Raw genomic sequence first — 14,308 nt, 5'->3', positions numbered from 1 at the left:
GCAGCATCGCGCAAAAAATAATATCTTGAAAAAAAAAATTCTGGACGCCCAATATGCATGCTCAATATACATGGTCCAGGCCATTAATATTATGCACGTTTTTTTGTGCCAGCAGCTGGAGAAAACGGACGCTCGTACTGAGCGTCCGTTTTCCTAACCTGCACTGACAGCCATGTCTCCTGGGTGCCCGACGCAGACGAGGCGCTCGGGATGCACAATTTTCCCCTAGTGCCTCCTTTTTTATGCGGCAGCACATTACCCTATTGCATCACGCCCCCGGGAGAGGTGGGTGGGCGCACGTTAGGAGAGCGGGTGATCAATCTTGGCACCCATTTTTCGCGCACTGATATTGCATCGGCACCCAAATGTGTGGTGCATTGAGTCAGATTCACTATTGTAATGCCCTTTATATCAGATTACCAGCCAGAAAGATTCACAGATTGCAAATTTTGCAAAATGTCACCACACGGGGGGGGGGGGTGACTGCTAGTTCTGGAATTAGTACTGCCCTCTGCTTCACATTGGTCTGGGGGAGGGGGAGAAGCATAATTTAAATTGCTAGCCCTCACGTTTCAGGCGCAAAGGTGTAAGGGGTCCCCCACTTAGCCAGAAGACTAGGAGATGTGCTTACTAGTTTGCGACAGATTAAAGAAACATAGTAATGATGGGAGAAAAGACCAAATGGTCTATCCAGTCTGCCCAGCAAGTTTCTTATGGTAATTGCCACGCCGTGCAAGCTATCCGCATGTTTCTATTGAAGGCAGCAATATGTACAACTGAAACCAAGTAACTGTCAAACCCGTAACAAAATTACTGCGAGCAACATTTTTACAGGGTGAGCAGCCTTCTTCCTAATTCGGGCAATGATGCTTGAACGTGCTGCGCTCTTGGACTTAGCTGTAGTAGAAGCAGTCCAGTGCTTTATCCCTAATGTCTACATATCAGTACCCTGAACCATAAATGTTGTGGCCCTGTATTGGCTGGTGTTGTCTGAATCCAATTCCCCTTACACGCCTCCCCGCGTCATCAAAATACAGAGCAATGTTGCATTTCTGTCATAAGCATCGAGGTTAATCGGTTAAGCGTGGTAATCCTTGTGCCTTCTGTTAAAGGTAGTAACTGCTGCTCCATGCAGGTTACCCCCCATGCTGTAGCTGCCCTGACCCTATGGAACAATTTTCCTGTGGAGGCCAGGCAGGAGTTAAATTGTTTAACCTTCTGGAAAAAGGTAAAAGCCTTTGTGGTGTTGGTTGGTAGGCCTTTTGTCCTGTAACTCAGTCTGTGCAGGGTCTGAATTAAGTTCAGCTTTATTTTACGATATTATGTGAGTTTTCTCCTCTTTCACTATATTGCTGTTTATACAGTATGTTTCTTTTACTGTTCACTGCTTAGGGTGTTGTTTTTTTTTCAGTTTGGGAAGGTGGTATACTAATTTTAATAAATTCCCTGACAAAGATACATGTGTATCTACACAGACACTGATCTCACGCACATGTGTGTACTTGCAAATATACCAACCCCACATACATGCGTACCCGTACACGGCACACTTATTCCTGCAGAAAAACTCCCTGTGTATGTTGAACACCTGAAAGATCCATTCACCTAAGCACTTCCTAATCACCCCTCGTCAGTGAAATAACAGTGACAGTTTCTCAGGGGCTCTCCTGGCTTGTTTTATTGTAGTGGGAGGGGGAGAGGGGATTCATGGCATTTTTTCCCCTCTTCTTGTTTGTTTCAGATGCTTCTAAATGTGAAGGCTGCAGTGCTCAGGAAAAGCATTTCAGCCTCTTGGTGTCAGGAGCTGAGCTTGATTGACAGGATGGGATTCCCAGTGGAGCTCATTAAGCCAGGGCTGAGCACCCCCCCACCTCCCCCCAAGAGAGGCCCAGTGCTGTGATCAGCTCCTGTTCAGCGCCCCTCTTGGCTCGGCTGTTGATAAACTGAATGTGCCCTCTTTTGCTTTGCTATTAATTCAGTTCAGTGTCACAGATGCTTTCCCTGCTACTAATGATGAGCCACAGAGCGAGGTCAGTAGCCTTAAAGATGGCTGGCCAGAGCGGGGAGAGCAGAGGAAGCCACCATGCTCCTCTCCTTCGATTATTCATGAAGGTCCTGCTGCCTGCAGACACTTTCTGACCTTCTCTATCCTCCATCTAACCTGTTTACCTCTCAGAAAAAAACAAAACAGAGATTTTGTGTGGCCCTGCTTTCTCAACTTGTTAACTGTAGTTAGATTTTTCCAACTGCAGAACAATGAAAAGTCAAAATTTACAGAGACAGCCACCCTTTGGGTAAAGGGATCCTGGCAGCTTATATGCTAATGGTCTTGTTAGTTATGAATGATTTATATTTCTGAGGCTTCCTAGAATGGAATTAGAGGACAGAAGCAGAGCTATTACAGGGAGGATCAATGGTGTAAAGCCTTGGACCCGAAGAGAGACATCCTGGGACAGGAGTTCAACACCAGACTCTCAGTATGACCCTGGGTAAGTCACTTTATCTCCCTATCCCTCAGTTGTAATCCCAGCTCTGCTGCTGACCCTCCATGTGACCCTGGGTAAATCACATTATCTCCCTGTCCCTCAATTCTAATCCCAGCTCTGCTGCTGACTCTCTGTGTGACCTTGGGTAAGTCACTTTATCTCCCTGTCCCTCAGTTCTAATCCCAGCTCTGCTGCTGACCCTCCGTGTGACCCTGGGTAAATCACTTTATCTCCCTGTCCCTCAGTTCTAATCCCAGCTCTGATGCTGACCCTCCGTGCGACCCTGGGTAAATCACGTTATCTCCCTATCCCTCAATTCTAATCCCAGCTCTGCTGCTGACCCTCCGTGCGACTCTGGGTAAATCACATTATCTCCCTATCCCTCAGTTCTAATCCCAGCTCTGCTGCTGACCCTCCGTGTGACTCTGGGTAAATCACATTATCTCCCTATCCCTCAGTTGTAATCCCAGCTCTGCTGCTGACCCTCCATGTGACCCTGGGTAAATCACATTATCTCCCTGTCCCTCAATTCTAATCCCAGCTCTGCTGCTCTCTCTGTGTGACCTTGGGTAAGTCACTTTATCTCCCTGTCCCTCAGTTCTAATCCCAGCTCTGCTGCTGTCTCTCTGTGTGACCCTGGGTAAATCACTTTATCTCCCTGTCCCTCAGTTCTAATCCCAGCTCTGCTGCTGACCCTCCGTGCGACCCTGGGTAAATCACTTTATCTCCCTGTCCCTCAGTTCTAATCCCAGCTCTGCTGCTGACCCTCCGTGCGACCCTGGGTAAATCACTTTATCTCCCTGTCCCTCAGTTCTAATCCCAGCTCTGCTGCTGACCCTCCGTGTGACCCTGGGTAAATCACTTTATCTCCCTGTCCCTCAGTTCTAATCCCAGCTCTGCTGCTGACCCTCCGTGTGACCCTGGGTAAATCACGATATCTCCCTATCCCTCAGTTCTAATCCCAGCTCTGCTGCTGACCCTCCGTGTGACCCTGGGTAAATCACGATATCTCCCTATCCCTCAGTTCTAATCCCAGCTCTGCTGCTGACCCTCCGTGCGACCCTGGGTAAATCACTTTATCTCCCTGTCCCTCAATTCTAATCTCAGCTCTGCTGCTGACCCTCCGTGTGACCCTGGGTATCTCCCTGTCCCTCAGTTCTAATCCCAGCTCTGCTGCTGACCCTCCGTGTGACCCTGGGTAAATCTCCCTGTCCCTCAGTTCTAATCCCAGCTCTGCTGCTGACCCTCCGTGTGACCCTGGGTAAATCACTTTATCTCCCTGTCCCTCAGTTCTAATCCCAGCTCTGCTGCTGACCCTCCGTGTGACCCTGGGTAAATCACTTTATCTCCCTGTCCCTCAGTTCTAATCCCAGCTCTGCTGCTGACCCTCCGTGTGACCCTGGGTAAGTCACTTTATCTCCCTGTCCCTCAGTTCTAATCCCAGCTCTGCTGCTGACCCTCCGTGTGACCCTGGGTAAATCACTTTATCTCCCTGTCCCTCAGTTCTAATCCCAGCTCTGCTGCTGACCCTCCGTGTGACCCTGGGTAAGTCACTTTATCTCCCTGTCCCTCAGTTCTAATCCCAGCTCTGCTGCTGACCCTCCATGTGACCCTGGGTAAATCACTTTATCTCCCTGTCCCTCAGTTCTAATCCCAGTTCTGCTGCTGACCCTCCGTGTGACTCTGGGTAAGTCACTTTATCTCCCTGTCCCTCAGTTCTAATCCCAGCTCTGCTGCTGACCCTCCGTGTGACCCTGGGTAAATCACTTTATCTCCCTGTCCCTCAGTTCTAATCCCAGCTCTGCTGCTGTCTCTCTGTGTGACCCTGGGTAAATCACTTTATCTCCCTGTCCCTCAGTTCTAATCCCAGCTCTGCTGCTGACCCTCCGTGTGACCCTGGGTAAGTCACTTTGGAAGAGCTTTGAGTAGCCCATGATTTAGCAGATACCTTTGTACTGCAGATCTTGTAGCCAGTGTTCAAAGTGAAATAAAGTGGGTAATTTGCCTACCAAGTGCATAGGTGTGAAGTAATCCTGTACTTTGCACCTCCAATTTTTGCAAGTGGTGGAGAGAGAGCAAAATATGGTGTAGATTTGAAAATCCAAATGCTTTTCCTCCCCCTGACCTAAGCAGAGGTGCAGGGGATGCCTTTTTTTTATTCCCCTGCTGTGCATATGTTTAGCTTCTCTGAGGGGGGGACAATCTTACCCAGGGCAGTCCACCCAGGTAACTACTTTGAAAATTGTCCTCTTTATCTCCCTCCACCTTTAGGACCCAATCACCCAGTTGAGCAGAAGCTATGAGCTTTGGCAGGATTAGCACCTCCCCCCATCTCCTCCCCCCCCCAACACTACTCAAGCTCTAAGATACCAGACGTCAGTGGAAAAAGTGGAAATATGAAGGCCACATCGCAGGGCCCGAGTCAGCCTCGTGGCTTCCCTAATCCGTACTGGCTTTTCCCAGACAGGCCGAGGCAAATCAGGTCTGGTGGCACTCACTATGTAAACCGGGCATTTGCACATGGCGGCAGCTCCAGGAGACAGCGTCACACACGGCCAAAAAAGAGTCTCCATCCTCCCTGCTCCCACTGCCCTCTCCCCGGCCGCTCTGAGGAGCGCAGCTGTTGTGTTCTTTCTTCTCTTCGGTCCTGAGCCTGCTGCCAAGCTCCCTTCTCCCTCTACCTGATGCTGAAACTGATATTGACGCTCCCTCTGTGCTTCGTCAGCCCACCCTCTCCCCCCACGGCACTGACAGGACCGATACTCCCTCTGCTCCTTCGCCTCGCCCCTGATGTCGCAGTCAAACTCCTTTGGGCCTGTTCCCCACCCCCACCCCCCGCCTGTAGACCTGGCACTACCACCAAGTTCCTTTGCCCTGCTCGATTTCTTCCCCCGCAGGGACCCCGCTCTCCTAGACCCGCTCTCCTCTTCCCACCCCTCAGCTGGCAGAAGAAGCAGGGACAGCCTGGCAGTACGAGGTTCCAGGTCTGGGCAGTGGACACCGCCAAACTGGACCCAAGCAGGCAGGAAGCAGGCATGGTATTATTGGGTTCTGCTCCCCCCTGCGAGCTGGGAGTGGGGGAGAGGTGCAGGAGAGTAGCAACAGAGGGGGAGGGCTCGAGTAAGAAGGGTGGGGGGTTGGGGGTGGAGAGGGAGCACGGGGAGAGCTTTCCAAGAGTGGGGGTAGGACAGGGAACGCATTCTGGGACTCAGATTCGGCAGGGGAAAAGAGCAAGAGAGGACAGGGGATGCAGGATGGGGAGGAGATAAAGAGGACCCGAGACTGAGGGGGAGAGAGAGAGAGAGAGAGAGGACTATGGACAGAGGGAGGAAGGATTAAGAAAGGATAGAGGGTAAGAATATTGGTTATTGGATGGACCCATGATGTGGGACGGGGGGGGGGGGGGGGGCGGGGGTGAGAAATCACAATCAGGGACAGAGGAGGAGACAGAGGAGAACCCTGGATTGAGGGAGGCGGAGCAGGAGTCCAGGAAGATAATGTAGGAGGAATGGAAGAATGGGGAAAGGAGCAGGCAGAAAGAGGATACAAGGAGAGGAGCGAGAGGGAAAGAGGAGAAAATTATTAAAATATCCACGAACTAAAACAAAAAAGAAAGAAGACACCAGGGAGAGAGAGAGAGCAGAGAATGAGGAAAAAGACAGGTCAAACCAGAGATATCATAGGTTGGAAACTTTCATTGGTTTATAGAGAATTTTAATAAATCACAATCAGACTGATACAGTTTGGACGCGCTAGCTTTACCCCTTATAGAGTAAGGGGCAAATGCATGTTGATGAGCCTATTAGTTATTCCTGCGTGATACAGAAAGTAAAATGTGCAGACAAGCCGCATATTTTAATGTCTGCCGGCACCGGGAAAGTGTACAGAAAAGCAGAAAAAAACTGCTTTTCTCTACACCCTCCGACTTAATATCATAGCGATATTAAGTCGGAGGCCCTAAAAATTAAAAAAAACCCAAAACTTAAAATGTGCCCGCGGGTCGGAAAACGGACGCTCAATTTAGCCTGCGTCCATTTTCCGAACCCGTGGCTCTCAGTGGGCTCTAGAACCGACGCCGGAAATTCCATCCTTTCCCCCCTCTCTTTCCTCCCAAAACCCTCCCCTTCCATCCTTCCCCTCCTCTCTTTTGATCCCTTTCACCTTTCATCCCTCTCATCTTCAACCCCCCTCACCTTCCATTCTTTCTCCTCCTCTTCCTCCCCTTCCATCCAGGCCTTCTATTCCCCTAACCCCAGCCTGTCACACACACATCCCATCAGTCTCCTCGGTCTTGGCATGGAGGCTGAAATCCTCTGGGATTGTCGCACGTACTTGGGCGATTGATTCATCTTTAAGACCGACACCCTTGGCCCAAGACTCAGGGCAACCCCCAGAGGTGCCTGACACAGCTGCACAGGCAGCAGGGCTCTCTCAGCAGGACCATCAGCTCAGGGAGTTGGGGAACGGGAGGCCTCCTCCAACCTGCCATTACCTTTCAGGTTGCTTTCTGGTCACCAGTGCCAGGTGCAAGCTGCTCCTGCTTCTGCTCTATCACTGTTACTCTTCAGCCCTATGGCCGCAGCAGCTCTTGAGCCGGAAGAGAGAAACAGATAGCTTTTTGCAGTAGCGTTGGGGGGAGCTCTGGCGCTTATGGCTGAAGCCGTATTAGCCGTAAGGTAGCTAAGGCTCTGGCCACGGCACAGTCGGTTCTCTAAGATAAAGACTTCTTCATAGATTAAATAGCAATCTGAAGGATCTCCAGAGTCACCACAGGGGGTCTTCTTTGTGTGACCTGCTTGGAGGCCAAAACCGAACTGGCCTCTGACCTACTGCTTGTACTCTCCAAGTTCGAGCCTTCCTGGATCAACATAGCACCTCTCCCCCCACCCATTCACCGGCAGAGAGAGAGATGCTATGTCAGTCTGGGGAGGTCCACTCCCCAGACTGACATAGCATCTCCCCAGGTCTCATCAGCCACCACCCCCAGCTATATTGACTTGGGGTGGAAACAGCAGTGGGAAAACACCAGAAGAACCTTCCTCCACAAGAGGCCCCTAAAGGTGGCTCACTAGTTCTGAACCTCAGGTAGGAGGGACAATCAATGGGGCTTAGCGAGGCCTTGATCCCTCACCAGGAGCATCTACTCCAAAGTCCTAGCTCCAGATCAAACGATTTCACCTCAGCTGGAGCACCGGCAGCAGCAGCACACCAGCCAATCATCACCTGGATAAGGCAAAAATGCTGTGAGGGTCTACAGGTGTAAAGTTTTACACGAGTCCTGTGCTTCACCAGATCTACAAGGGACTTACACTGCCAGCCCAGCCTTGGGGCTCAGCACTCGTCAAGCTATTGAGCCATCTTGGATCCTTCCCTACAACAGTTGCTTTTAATAATAAAACCTGGGTGCAACAAGTGGAAATCTACACCCCCACCCGGAGGATGTTGCTGTATCATTTATTCCAGTAGAAGTTAGAAACTGCTCTGCAAGACCTTCTTTGTACCAGGCTTGCTGGCTCCTGGCCTGTCTGGTATACAGAGAGCCCACTGTAACAGCATGCCTTCACGGAACAGTTTAATTAAACAGGAAATTGAAGGAAACATGCCAGGGGTTCATGTTTTCTGTGAAACGTGCTCCCTTTCTGCCTCTGGGCTCTGGCACGACACCATGGCTGACTGTCACAGAGCTGAAACCACAGTTCCTCGTGCAAAACCCTGAGCTCCTTTCTTTGCCCAAATATGGAGAAATCTGAACCGTTCTTCCTAGATTCTTTTTTTTTTGTTTCAGTCCAGCAGTTTCATCCTGCTCCTTTGGACCTCCAGCTCAAGTGGAACCACTGCTGAAATTTGGTGCCTTCAGCCTTCGGTCTATCCAGGAATTTATTTCCTATTATCTGTCCTCCCAACTCGGCCCAAGCACTGGGCGACTGTCCTCAGCTGAGGACCAGAGTGTGTAGCTCCCTCCAGAACCTGGCTAACACAGTCCTTACGTCTGGCTGTCAGGCACCCCTGTTAGGTGATGACAGGTACGCCTACCATCAGCTAGGACTGCATACACTATGCCTGGGCATTCCCGGCACCAACTATGACTGGGTGGAAACCTGGTCTGAGAATCGACCCTGGATCTTCTTGGTGGCTGTGCACCATACTTGCAACTGAGCCACAATGAAGACAATATATGCAGATCTGTCTTGTGCATATTCATTGTGGATATCCTGAAAACCTGGCCTGTTTGTGGCTCTCAAGGACCAGAGTTGGCCGCCTCTGCTCTAACATATTATTAAATATCCACTTGTTGGAGACCCGGGATTGATTCCTGGACTCCACTTCTTGGGTCAGTTGTGGCTGCAGAGGCAGTGCTCACAAGTTAACCCCTGGGGTGTGGGATGAGGGAAGGAGTCTCGGTCCTTTCTCAATGGTTACCTGGTTGTAAAGGCTGCCTCAGTCTCTGATCCCTCACTAAGGGTTCTCACCTCAAATACTCGGCTAAGTGGGTATAAAGTATGGAAAAAAATATATCTGAGTGGTTGTGAACAAGGACTCATGGTGCCATAGCCCAATAGAAGCCAGTTTTGACTGAGCTGGAAGCCTAAAAGGAGCAGGAGAAAACTGCCAGGCCAAAACGAATGATAATGAAAGAAATATATCCCTTTGTTACATTTAAAAACATAAAATGTATGTTGCTCGTAAAATGGAAGCTGTGGGTGAACTAAGGTTCAAATGAACACCCAGCCTCAAACTTCAAGGTGGACTATTGTGCAGACCGGTCAGATTTCCAGGCTACCCCCCAATGAATATGCATGAGATATATTTCGCATGCTCTGGTTCAATTGCATGCAAATTTATCTCATACATATTCATTAGGGATATCCTGAAAACTCAGCCAGCTTGTGGCCCTCGAAGATTATAGTTTGACACCTGTGCTACAGATATAGGGTGATCCAGTAGTTTTCGATCTGTTCCTCAAGTAACCCCTAGCACTCTGGTTTTCAGGATATCTCTCGTGAACATGCACAAGATACAATTGCACACAATGGAGGCAGTGCACTGGAGTGAGAACCACCGAGGTGATTTTGCAGTGCTGAATATGCCTGTGATACATTTTCTCACATTGGAGACACAGGATAGGAAACTCTATCTCATGTATATTCATTGGAGATATCCTGAAAGCCTAACTGGCTGGGGAGGGGATCACAAGGACCAGGTTGAGCACCATTTGTATCCCTATGTTAAAAGGGGCAGTAACTAATCCAGTTTGGGGTTTTACCCCCATTATATGCAGGGGATGCAGTCCTGCTGGGGAAAACCAAGAGTGGAATACTCTGCCCCTTTAGACATGGAGCCATAGGGTCACCCTACCCAACAGGCCCGGCGTGACTGGGTGTACACACCGTGCATTTACACAGGGCAGCACACCTGGGGGTGGGTGGGTGGCAGCAGCAGGAACGTCCGCGAGGCTGCCAGTGGACCTCAATCCACAAGCGAGCAAACATGAGGAAAGGCCATGAAGAGAGGCAGGTTTCTGGCAGAGCTCAACTTGCCAGTGACCAAAAATGAGGAAAGGCCGTGAAGAGAGGCGAGTTGCCGGCGGAGCCAAAAATGGGGAAAGACTGCAGCAGTGTTCCCTTTTCACTACGCACACGCGTGCACAGCTTCCTACCCTCATCGCAGGAAGACTGGTGGGGCCGAAGCAAAGACAAGCCTGCGGGGTCATGGTGGAACGCATCCCACCGTGGCCTGAAGTGAAGAGGAGGCCAGATGAGGCTCCAATGGATCTCATCGCACCATTACCTGTAGAAAAGAGGAAGCCGTGTGTATGTGTCTGTGTGCACGTGTGTGTTTAGGTCAGAGCTTGTGTGCATGTGTATCTGTGTGAAAGCCTGCGTGTCTGTGGTCTGTGTCTGAACTTGTGTGCATGTGTGTGTCTGTGTGACAGCCTGTGTGTGTCTGGGTGCATGTGTGAGTGTGTGTGTGCCTATGAGAGCCTATCAGCTCATGCCCTGGATCTTTGAAGCACCTAGCAATGTATCTGCTTTTCATTATTGAAATTTCCCATGGAGGTGGCTTCCTATTCCTCTTCCCGCTGCTGTGTTGGAGACTAGAATTGCCCCCGACCTTCACCGTAGAGGCAGGAAACAGTGTAACTGTGTAGGGTTGTGTCTCTCCCTTCGGAAGGCCTCCCGCTGCTGCCTCACTGCCGGCTCCATGCTGCAAGCCTTTTGCTCCTCTGCTGCGGGTTCCCCTAGTCCTCGGGCTGCGGCAAAAAAATATATATAAATATTGAGGCTTACAGCCTGTCCTTCCCTAAGGTAAGGAATGCCTCCATTCATAGCAACAGGCAGCTAGCTCACCAGGTCCCTGTTAACCTGGGGCTTTGCCTACATCCCTTTAACAACCAATCAGGCCGATACAGTAAAACCCGCGGGAGAGCAGGCGCTCCGAGGCGAGCGCCCGCTCTCCCAACGCGCGCACAGGCCACTCTCCTGTGTGCGCGATTTAGTATGCAAATGAGGGCCCACGATAAAAAGAGGCGCTAGGGACACTAGCGCGGCCCTAGCGCCTCTTTTTTGACAGGAGCGGCGGCTGTCAGTGAGTTTGACAGCCGACGCTCAATTTTGCCGGCGTTGGTTCTCAAACCCACTGACAGCCACGGGTTCGAAAAATGGACGCCGGCATAATTGAGCGTCCGTCTTCCGACCCGCGGGCTGCAGGCCAATTAAAATTTTTTTTTTTTTAATTTAAAATTTTTTTTATTTTTGGGGCCTCCGACTTAATATCACTATATTAAGTTGGAGGGTGTACAGAAAAGCAGTTTTTTTCTGCTTTTCTATACACTTCCCCAGCGCCGGCAGAAATTAATTTTTAAAGTAAAATGTGTGGCTTCGCTGCACATTTTGCTTTCTGGATCGCGCGGGAATACCTAATAGGCTCATCAACATGCATTTGCATGTTGCGGGTGCTATTAGTTTCGGGGGGGGGGGGGGGTTGGACGCGCGTTTTCGACACGCTACTACCCGTTACTGTATAAGAGGTAAAGCTAGTGCGTCGAAAACGCGCGTCCAAACGTGGGCTAACTATACTGTATTGGCCCGAATGTGAGTAAAACACATTTTTAAACAAAATTAATAGGCTGCTGCTACTGTTCTTGTACTATTTCTTTTTTTTGGGGGGGGGGGGAGGGGAGGGAAGAGTGTGTGAGTGATCCAGTCAGAACCTGTGATTGTGTGTGACTACATGTGAGTAACCATGTGTGACTCAGTGAGTGAGAACATGTGCGTGTGACTGAGCTTATATGTGTGTGTGTGTGAGACTGAGAATTTGTGTCAGTGAGTATCTGAGAAAGTGTGAGTGAGACTGAGCGTTTGTGTATGTGAGAAAATGCTAATCAGTGTGATTGTGTGATTGTGTGTGTGACTGGGTGTATGTATGAGTCAGTCAGTGCAGTGTGTGTGGCTGTGTGTGCCTGAACATATAAGTGTGTCAGTGAGTGTGTATGTGTTAAATGTGTGTATACAGGGCCAGTGCTAGGCTTTTTGCTGCCCTGTGAACAATTACTGTGCTGCCCCCCCCCCCCCCCCCACCATTCACTCTGTTGCAGCCCATCAAATAATGCTAGCTCCCTCCTGCAATCTATATTTTTAAAAACTGACACGCCCTCACCCCCTCACCTCTGTCACATATGCAGAACACAGAGAGACCCTGACCAAATACAGAATGAAGAGATCAGAAAGTATAAACAGAAACGTGCTGAGAAGAACTGAACTGGAACCCACATCAAGCCAGACTCTGCATACAGAGCAACAATGGAAAAATAGAAACATTACCATGCTTCATAAAACATTAAATAATAAAATCAAGAAATATAAAACATCAATCATAAGTTAAATCCTATTCATAAACAGAATAAATATTTCAAACCAGTTAATGAATAAGAATATCCAAAATTTCCCAAACACCAATAAAATATTTCAAAACATCTGATGAATAAAAAGTCCAATAATTAAAAAATGTTCTGTTCCCCTCCCCCCCCCCAAAAAAAATATTTCAAAAGAACAGAAACATCAAATTACACCCAATAATTAAAACTAGTAAGGATTTAAAAATTTCCTGCACTCCATACCTGGGATCTTTTGTTTTCCAGTCATCCTGAGATCATCGTGGATTGGAGGAGGTAGGGGCTGTACAAATTTTATCTTCCTTTTCATACACACGCACAATAACACATTCATTCTCTCACTCTCTCTCTCTCTCTCTCTCTCTCATATACACAGGCTCCTTCTCCCTCACAGATATATATGTGTGTGTGGGCCTGTGAAAGCCTATATGTGCACAGGCACACAAACATTCACAAACACATACATAAGCACACAGGCTCTCACAGACACATTCACAGGCACATAGGCTCTCTCACACACACACACAGGTGCTCATACAGACACATAGGCTATCACACAGACACACCCTCATTGGCTCTCTCACACACACACACATGTTCTCACATAGACACACACAAACACACAAATAGTCTCTCACACAGTCACAAACACATACGATCTCACACAGACATACACATATGCTCTCACAGTCACACACAGGCTCTCACTCACACACACATACAAGCTCTCACATATACATACAGGGCCTCCTATTGTCATCAGGCCATGGTGGAATGAGTTCCACCATGCCCGATGGCCTTCTTACTTGGGGGGGGTGGGGAGAGCGGAAGCTGTGTGTGGGCACGAGCACACAAATAAAAACACAGGCCTCTCCTTCAGCCGCTGGCGGCTAGAGCGCCGCCAGCAGCTGACGGCCTCTCTCCTTCTTCAGCTGCCGGTGGAACTCAATCTGCCAGTGGCTGAAGGAGAGGCCCGTGTTTTTATTTGTGTGCACGAGCGCTGCATTCAGGGCTATCAAAGCCTTGGTCTGAGTGTCCCAGCCCTGGACTGAGGCAGCAGAAAATGGCAGCTGGTGTGCTGCTGTAAAAGCAACCATAGATCTGGCAAAGAGAAGCGGAAGAGGCTGCTGCTGGAGAGCCATGACGTTTGGGGGCCAAGATGGAGGCAGGGAACAGTTGTTTCTGACAGCTGCAATGATCGCGGCTTTGTGAGAAACAAGGATCAGCTGTTCAGAGCATCAGGGAGAACAGCCGATTGTGTCTTCAGCCACCGGCAGGTTGAGCTCCGCTGGTAGCCCCGTGGCCTCTCCAGCTGCTGCCAGACCACCGCCTCTGCACGGTATGTACACCCAGTTGCACCAGGCCTGTGTGTATATATGAGAGCGAGAGGAGAAAGCCTGTGCACATCCGTCATTTCTGACCATCTCAGGGCTTTTGGAATCAAAAGAAAAAGTTGTGAGTCATTATATTTATATATTAATTTAAGAGTAGAGGATTTTTTTATCTTTATTGTTTTTAATTGTTAAGTGTTTATTGTGTCTACTGTTTTGAAATATTTTATTGGTGTTTGGGAAAGTTTTTAAACATTTTATATGAAATTTTAATTAATGGATATTCTATTTATCAAATGCAATATGCGTTAGAAAAAAAACTGAAAGGTACAGCTGCAAAGGTTAAAAATGTACAACAGGCATGGACATTGTCTAAAATTACAATCTTTGAAGCGTAGTCCAGATGTAGTTCATGTATTAAGAAAGGTGGAAGGAAGGCCAAATGATTACCGGCATGGTTAAAAGGAGAGGTGAAAGAAGTTATTTTAGCCAAAACAACATCTTTCAAAAATTGGAAGAAGGACCCATCTGAAGAAAATAGGAAAAAACATAAGCATTGTCAAGTGTAAAACATTGATAAGACAGGTTAAGAAAGAATT

This window comes from Rhinatrema bivittatum, chromosome 5 (genome assembly GCF_901001135.1).
Source record: "Rhinatrema bivittatum chromosome 5, aRhiBiv1.1, whole genome shotgun sequence".
NCBI classification, from domain to species: domain Eukaryota; kingdom Metazoa; phylum Chordata; class Amphibia; order Gymnophiona; family Rhinatrematidae; genus Rhinatrema; species Rhinatrema bivittatum.
Note: the sequence above shows the minus strand (reverse complement) of the source record.